Source organism: Pangasianodon hypophthalmus, chromosome 29, assembly GCF_027358585.1.
Source record: "Pangasianodon hypophthalmus isolate fPanHyp1 chromosome 29, fPanHyp1.pri, whole genome shotgun sequence".
NCBI classification, from domain to species: Eukaryota; Metazoa; Chordata; class Actinopteri; order Siluriformes; family Pangasiidae; genus Pangasianodon; species Pangasianodon hypophthalmus.
Window position 1 is genome coordinate 11979921 of NC_069738.1, and position 9157 is coordinate 11989077.

The window sequence follows — 9157 nt, forward strand, 5'->3', positions numbered from 1 at the left end:
ACTTGCTCCATGCTCGGCTGGGTTAACTTGTGATGTTGTGGCATGTTATCCAGGTGATATTCACCACTCCTGGCAGTTGGGAGGGGTGAAATACAATGCTAGTTACATTCCATTCAGTACCAATGCCAATCCAACGGAAACTCAGTGAGAAGATTCTAGAGAAAGATGGTCTATTGACAACAGTAATTATTGTAAACCCCATATCATATCTCACTTTGTGTCTTGGTTGAAGGTCTCGGCATTCGTGGTAGGAGGTATCCTGGTTATAATACCTGTTCATGGTGGTTTTTCAGCGGAACCACAGTCATACACTTAACTAGCAGTTGCAGTAACTCCTGGCTGACAGTTTCACTTGCAACTTTACTCAGCTTACCTATTACCTGTTATAGCCTTGTCAGTTGTACCCACCCACTAGGAAGATAAAGCTGCACGTTCTGTTACAGTAAAGGTGGCCAACACTATTTTTCCATTCAACTTCTGTGCACAAGAAAGAAAGCTATAGTTGCCTATGAATTTCATAGTAAAAACCATATTAGTTTTAAAATGATACAATTTGTAACAAACAACAGTATATTTAAAAGTGAACCTACTATGCATTGAGCATCCATAGTTTGGGGGACGACAACAATTCACTCCCCTACAAACATTGGAGGCACACGTCGCCAAAAAAGAAAAATTATCTGCTGCATGAAGGCCATAGGGTCCAAACAGAACATTATGTACTCAACATGACACAGTGGGCAACATTTTATTCCCATTTCTGTGCCAAGACCAGTTATTAGTCTTAGTAGTAGATTGTACTCTTGTCTCTTGTCAGCTGAGGTATTTTAGGGCCCCATTCTTCTTCTCTGTACCTTTCATTCAGTTGCTGCTGATCAGCTTTGCGAGTGCAAACAATAACTGCACTCATTGGACTGACTGACTCTAGGATCTTAAGGGGCCCAATCTTTAATCTATAATCATGAGCCATAGAGCTATGATCTATACTAATTACCAGACATGCATTTTGCATACTAGGTTTGTGTCATATATCTGTTAAATATTATATACAGTATATCTGTCATTGTTTTCAAACATCAGTGAGTTGTGTAAGACATGCAACTGCATGTATGCTTGTGCCCCTTGAGTCAGTGAACCCTTTTAGTCACAACAGGCATTCGCTCATTCAGTGGGTCAGTATTTCAATCAGTGAGTTCATGGAGTCCTGTTTGGGTTCGTTTGACGCAAGCTAGAGATTTCCAGCATTTCGGTGCATGCAACAGTAGACATGCAAACTGATTGCTGTCTGCCTTAAAGAGATGCATGTTCACGTTGCACATTTGGACAAATCATGCAACCGAATGAATTGGTGAACAATCTGAATGAATCATTTAACTGGACAGACTTTAATGACTCAAGTCACTGAAAAAAGTCACATTTCAATTCGGACACACAGAGCACTGCTTCATTCTAGATCAACGGTTTACACTTCAAGTCAAGTAGTACTGCATATTGTCTGTCTTCTTCTACACAGTATGTAGACAAAAGGGAGTGAATACAGACTATACAGGACAGGCAGGACAGTACACACAGTACACACATCAGGACTGGCAGACCTAAAGGCCCATGAGCAGAGCAGCTGTTCAAGGTTACAGCTTGAGCACTCTGTATACAGGCGAGATATGTGGTACACATGTGTAGAACACATTGTGGCCATAAAGGGATGCATGTGGTCAGCAAAAATACCCAGATAGACTGATGATGCTCGATTGGTGTCAAGTGGCCCAATGTGCACCAAGAAAACATTCTCCACATCATTATACAACCAACAACAGCCTGAATTGTTGCCACAGGGCAAGTTGGATCCATGTTGTTGATGCCAAATTCTGACAGCAGAAATTGAGATTCATCAGACCAGGCAAGGTTTCTGCAATTTTCAACTGTCCTGTTTCGGTGAAATTATGCCCACTGTGGCCTCAGATCCCTGTTCTTGGCTGACAGGAGTGGAATCCAATGTGGCCTTCTGCTGTTGTAACCCATCCACCTCAAGTTCCATGTGTTGTGTGTTCTGAAATGCTTTTCTGCTCACCACAGGTATAAAGAGTGATTATTACTATTATCATAGTCTTCCTTTCAGCTCGAACCACACTGGTCATTCTCCTCTGACTCCTCTCATTGACAGGCTGCAGAACTGATGGATGTTTTTTGTTTTTTGCACCATTCAATATAAACTCCAGAGACTGTCGAGCCTGAAAATCCCAAGAGGTCAGCGGTTTCTGAAATACTCAAACGACTCCATCTGGCACCAACAACCATGCCACGGTCAAAGTCACTGAAATCACATTTTGCCCCTCTCTGATGTTTGATGTGAATGTTATTTACTAAAGCTCGTGACCTGTAATATAGATTATTTTATGTATTGGATACTTGTATGAATGAGAAGTTGTACAGGTATATATCCATCAGTGAACAGTGGATAAGTTCAACCAACACACTTCATGTGAAAACTGTAATGAATTTCCTGGTTACGATTACACTATTTGACCATGAAGTACACAGTTATAGAAGGGATTTATTTATAATTGCACTATCCGTTATCATCCAGATGAGGATGGGTTTCCTTTTGAATCTGGTTCCTCTCAAGATTTCTTCCTCATATCATCTCAGGGAGTTTTTCCTTGCCACCATCGCCTCTGGCTTGCTCATTAGGGATAAATTCATACATTTAAAAATTTATATCTTAAATGTATTTATTTCTGTAAATCTGCTTTGTGACAATGTCCACTGTTAAAAGCGCTATACACATAAAATTATATTGAACTGAATTTGTCTGTTTGTCTGTGTGTTCTAATGCCTCAAAAGTAGATTAAAGTCTTTTTTCATACATGCCCTAGTGAGAAAAAACACACACATAGTAAAATAGCGAGGAACTAAAAAAGGAAAACATATATAAAAAAACTATATGCATAAAAATATATAGTCATCAATAAAATTTTAAATACTGGAATGTCTTCTGTAATAGATTCATTAAGCATCCAAAAACATTTCTTTCAGCATCTGGTGTTTCACTGCAGCTGTAAGAAGAGAACATTGTGAACCCTTCTGAATTCTCTTATCTTTAGGTGTGTTAAGATAGTGTCTAAGAGGATAAGTTCGTCATGCACTAAACACGCTGGTGCAGTGATACCAAATCTGTTTGAACAGTTACCTGAAGCTACAGTAAAACATAATGAAATAAGACTCAGCCATGTGGTTCCATGATAAATGGATGCACATACTTTTCACAAAAAGCAATTAATTTGCTACTTGTAATTATGTACAGTATATGACAATTAATCGTCCACCGATATTTTTTAATAATCATGACCGGCTTACCGTAAAAACTAAAAACACTTCATTGGTAAAGTAATAATTTAAAGACTAGTTTTACGACGGCAACAGCAATGCATCTTTGGGTTCTCCAGTAGGACACCATTATACATGATTTAGCCCAAGGCATGGTAAGAAAGTTAATAAAATTGTGTCTTAACTGAAATCCCCAATCACCATGGTGATTTCTTTAGGCCGAATTGCATCAGCCAAGAATTGGCCACCCGAATGGAGCCTTGTTTTCTTCTAACTCCACCAACTAACACAAATGGGGCGGTTGGAGTAGATGTGTGGACATGTTTGTTGTATCAGTGCTAGTTTATGCTACTCGTATTTGGCAGAAACAGCACACTGTAACTTTGTGGTCCATCTCTTGTTGGATGTCAGCGAAGCTGTATACTGGACAAGTGGACATGTGCTCCTATATACTAGACTTTAAGGATTTGGGGGAAACTCTCAGTTCCTGCTTCCTCCCGACTGTCCGTGGCCATTGCTCTTTTCACATGTTAGTGTATTAACACATTAGCTCGTGAAATACAGCATGCTAAGGAGAAGCGTGTTTTTTAAAACCCCTGTAGCTTATCCTGGTTCGAGTTAAAGAGGAAGCTACTGTTTCAGAGGAGAGAGTGTGGGTTTAATTAAATTAAAATTTTTATTACACCTCGCATAATATAAGTGGTATTTTCTGGCAATTTGCCTACTTTAGTCTGTTGAATGCATTGTTCGCTACCCAGACGTATCAAATTGAGAGCTTCTTATTGAACAATATAACACCCCTAGTTAGATAGATACCATGTGGTAAAAAAGAAAGCAGGGGTGAGAGAAAAAGTTGTGAATGTTTTCAAGGCTTTAAAGTGTGAATAAACAAGTTTATGCCAAAAAGATTTCTTGGGAAAAAAAAAAAAAGTTGGATGGACTAATCCCAGTCTAGTCTTAAAACGCAACACAAATGTGGAAAATTAGGTTTATCCGATTTTACGAAGGCATATTACAACTAGTTAAAGGAAATATTACTAAACACATGACAAATATTTAATTATAAGCATTGAATATGTTTCAGGGTGGAGTTTTCTTTTAGGTCAAGCTCTGAACCTATATAACGTGCTGCTCGGTTAAAGAAAACAGCTTGGACGATTTTAATTATTGGATTAAAAAAAGATGTAGAGCACCACTAACGCATATTTTTATTATGCATATTTTATTGCATATTTTTGGCTTTAAACAGGCATCTTCTTTTGGATTAGATTATTTAAGAGGTTTTCTCTCATTTAGCCAAACGTTAACTTTCCCAGAGTAAGCTGCCACTGTAAACAAAGATATTAAACTGTATTCGTGATACTGTTAACCCAAAACCCAAAATTAGCTCACTCACTGTGAGATATATTCCTTCAGGCATACACTTCAGTTAGATCAACACCTACGACCCCAACCGAAATAGGTCATAGGGGTAACTGAGAGCAGCTTAGTTCTAAGACAATAGGTGTTAAGACAAGGAGCAATACCTCAGACTCTGGATAACGAGCAGTGTTTTTAAACAGAATAAGGCACAAAGCATAATGAACTGATCTTAATTAAGATTAGCCTCTAGCCCTGGAGGCAGCCATGAAGTGCTGTTATACTGCTCCACTGCCTTGTGTTTGAGATCGCTGTCACCTCATTGTGATTTTGGATGACAAGTGTGTGAAGTGAATGCTTAGACAGGTCTGAAGGGAGACATATAAAAACACAGTGCTTACGTTTGAACATGCCCAGAAAAAAATTTAAACTGGGACTTGGTTGTGTTATGGTTTGAAAACATCACCACAAGCCTTTAACACTTTCACCTTTTAGCTGAATCTGACCATTTATCAAAGCCTCAGCTCTAGAATCTTATGACTGTACTTAAACGTGAACAACAGAGTTTAATATATAGTGTATAATACATGTCGTGGCCTGGGAAAACATGTTGGATATCAGTGTGACTAAATTCTGGCCAAAAATGACCCAGAAAATGGCGTTTCGGCCAACATAGGCCAACATACTGTATTTTTACTTATAACAATGCCTTGAACACTGTACTTTAATACAGCATGAATATATTTTACCAAAACTCTCACTCTCAACTGTCTACAATTTTATTTACTTTCAAATCTTGCCTTGGCTATCCCGCAAACATTACATTGTCTAAAACCTTGCTTGCTACGGTACGTGCTCTTACGCAGAGAATAAACATCACGCTTTGATTAAGCTGTTGAACAGCTATAACATGCTCTAACTAACAGCCCTAAGCATAATTAAGTATAAAGTTTATAATCAGATACCGTCTCTCAAAATGTCCATGAAGTAAGAGTGAACAGTGGTGAGTCGAGTAAAGAGATGACGTTGTGGCTCATGTTTAAATGCCACCAGTGATTTTTACCTCAAGTGATAAAACTGGAGAGATCGATATGGATGATGTCCATGATCAATCTTATCAAATTATCAAAGATTTATAAGTTTACTACAGGAAATGTATAAAGTGTCATTAATGTTACTTCTCTTTAGGTACATCAGGGCACAAATGTAATTCGACAGGACATTCAACTTCACATAGTAGAAAATTTCACTACATGAACAGTTTTCCCAGGCTGACACATATAATATATAATGAAATTTCCTTAGGTTCTTGGGGCTTTCCAGTTGCAGAGTCAGCTAAATTGCACAGTAAATAATGGAAAACATAAGGACTAATGGAACATTAGGGAATGCAGTCCTGACTGTTTGAATATACAGTATTATAATTAAAGAGGCACCGATCTCATATTCAGTGTCTGTATTAAGCCAATATCAGCAAAAAATCCTGGCTCAAGTATCAGAGGAAAAAAAAAACACAATCAGATTTGGTTCTGTAACAAATATAACCTAAAATGTTAGCTAGCTATTTAGCAAGATTATACTGGAATCAGTTATTTTATTTACAATGTCTAATTTTCGAACATCTGCAAAATATTTGAATATAAAAGCTGTGGTTTTGTGCAAGGCATAATGCAATTTTCAACAATCATGTGATTCCCAGCAGCATGTTCATAATAATTCAATCCATATTCGAGATCTACACACCAAATTGCTGTTGATGTATTAGGATTTCTTTACGTCAGATGAATTAGATCCAGTACAAAAAAAAAACTCTGCTATAAACCAGTCTCATCGCATGGTTTGGTGAAGCGGATTATTAAAGCATATTGTATTGCTTAGATTAGTTGATTAGTGAAGCGACTGTGAGCCAGCTGTCAGCGTATGAGAATCTGTCTTTGTGTTACGTAAAATATATCAGTAATGTGTTCATTTTCATGCAGCCAGCTAACTAAACATGCTTCGTACCCGCACATTCATCTAGAACTGAATGTGCTTTCTAGAGCTAAACCTAAAAAGCAACAATAAACTTTCCAAAACTTCAAATACAACCGATAAGAGCAGATTGAGGGTCAGTGTACACGTTTGTACGGTATCTGGCTACATAGTTGTTGGTTAACAGTCTTAAATGATCAGCTATGGCCATGTAACATTACAGTGATCTTTAGTAGGGATATAATTTTTCCCAATAATTAATAAACAGTCAGTTATTCATGAATTTTAGCATTTGGGCTCCTTCTGTTAACAGTTTTACTGCACTATTAGAGAACTAACTCAGAGAAAAAGGTGTATCCGGTTCTGAAAATGGTCAACAGTTTAAAACACAAATTCCAAAATGTTCAAGAGGAAATAGAAAACTCTACTACTGAATATCATTATTAAAAACGAAAACACACTGCAAACATGACAATTAGTTACAACCCAAATATTGGGTTACACATTCTCTAAGCTTTAAAATATTTCAATGATCTAATAAAAAAAAGCATCAGTAACAAGGGATTTAGGCAACAGGACAGAACTGACTGAAATCTTCAGCGATTATCTGAGCACCGATGTTAGCCTGAACGGAACTCCATGAAGAGAAGATGATGAAGCTTGTGTTTAAATGCCTTGAGGGACTTTTACCTCAGGTGATGAGACAGAGGCTGATGTGGATGATGCTGATGACCGAAGTGAGAATTTGTTTCATTGTGAACTTATAATAATTTAAAATTTGGCAGTAATGTTGTTTACATAAAGGTAAAAATCAGGTTCAGTGGTTGCTCAGTGGGTAAGACAGTGAACTTCTGATCAGACGGTCTTGAGTTGCCAGGCTGCCACTGCTGGGCCCTTGAGCAAGGCCTTTAACCCTTAACTGCTCCGTTATTAAAAAAAAAAAAAAAAAAAGAGAGATAAACACAGGTTACATTTGGCAGACACCCTTATCCAGAGTGACTTACATTAAGTCATTTTTTTTAATACAACTGAGCAGCTGAGGTTTAAGGGCCTGGCTCAAGGACCCAGCAGTAGCAGCACTGGGATCTGAACTCATAACCTTCCCATCAGAAGATCCATGTCTTATCCACTGAGCAACCACTGAACCTACCTCGTTGGTACTACAGGGATATGAACTCATGTCCTTCTGATCAGATGTCCAGTGTCTTATCCACTGAGTTACCCCTGGTAGCCCTGGATAAGGGCGTCAGCCAAATGCCCTAAATGTAGGCAGGGCATCTTTCAGTGGAATTGGAACAGAGTCTGTAAATGCATTTTTTTTTTTTAGTCAGAGTTTAAAATATTACAACTTTACTTCTATTACAAAAAAGAAACTAATTTTAGTTCAGTAGGACCATGTGAAGGTTTTTTCCAGACCACTGCATGCTAGTAATTAATAAATGTGAGAATAAACAACACTGGCATGTCATCAGGCTGTCTGTAAACATAAACATAAACATAAACAAAAACATAAACATAAACATGCAAATGACTGCCACTGTTACATCACTGCATTTAGTCACCTCTTACAGTTAGGACAGAGCCTCCAAAAATGACCACTCAAGGAAAATGATTCATTTATTTACCTTGTTGTTTTGCCTCGAGATTAATTTTTTTTTTTTTAATTTAAATAAATAAAGGCGCTCGTGCACTTAAACATTTCCACTTGCAACAGAGAGAGAGTGTACCTCCAGCCATCCTGCTGCAGTAGTTTAGAGGAGAGTGCGTCTTCTGTCGAGTTTTCTGTCACTCACCTTTAAATGAAGCGCAGTGCTGTGAATCCTGGAGGTATTAACGTGCCACTGGCAGCGCGCGCGTGGACGAAACACGCTTAACGTGCAGCTGTTGGAGAAAAAAAAAAAAAAAAAAAAAAAAAAAGGAAAAGCGGCGGCGTGCGCGAGCCCTGCTCAGCTGATTCCTCAAAAGCCACGAGGGCGAGGAGCTGTCCCGTCGCCCCGCCCACATCGCCCCGCCCCCTCTCCCTCCTCCCGCCTCCTTTAACCCTTAGCCCACCTTTATAGAATATAATGTAACAATATTATCAATACTAAGGATTTCATTTATTTATTTTTTTTGGGGGAAAAAAAATTATAGTTTCACTATATGGCCAAAAGTATGTGCACCCCTGACCATCACACCCATGTGTGGTTCTTCCCCAAAATGTTGCCTCAAAGTTTTAAGCACACAATTGTCTATAATGTCTTTGTGTGCTGTAGTATTACAATTTCCCTTCACTGGAACTCAAACCTGTTCCAGCATGACAATGCATCTGTGCACAAAGCGAGCTCCATGAAGACATGGTGTGTGAAGGTTGGAGTGGAAGAACTCGAGTGTCCTGCACAGAGCCCTGACCTCAACCCCACTGAACACCTTTTCTGATGAACTGGAACACCGACTGAACCCCAGACCTCCTCACCAACATCAGCGCCTGATCTCACTAATGCTCTTGTAGCTGAATGATCAA

General features: G+C 38.6%; 1 protein-coding gene across 5 annotated transcripts in view; it reads right to left on the reverse strand.

Moving 5' to 3' along the window:
- grb10a (growth factor receptor-bound protein 10a) overlaps positions 1-8588 on the reverse strand; it is a 49935-nt gene extending 41347 nt beyond the window's left edge. For 4 of the 5 annotated variants that reach the window (XM_026942193.3, XM_053231302.1, XM_053231300.1 and 1 more), the window contains exon 1: positions 8448-8588. The gene's annotated coding sequence lies outside the window, so the exon portion shown is untranslated. The other variant, XM_053231301.1, reaches the window with a different exon arrangement.
- Positions 8589-9157: the final 569 nt, after the last annotated feature.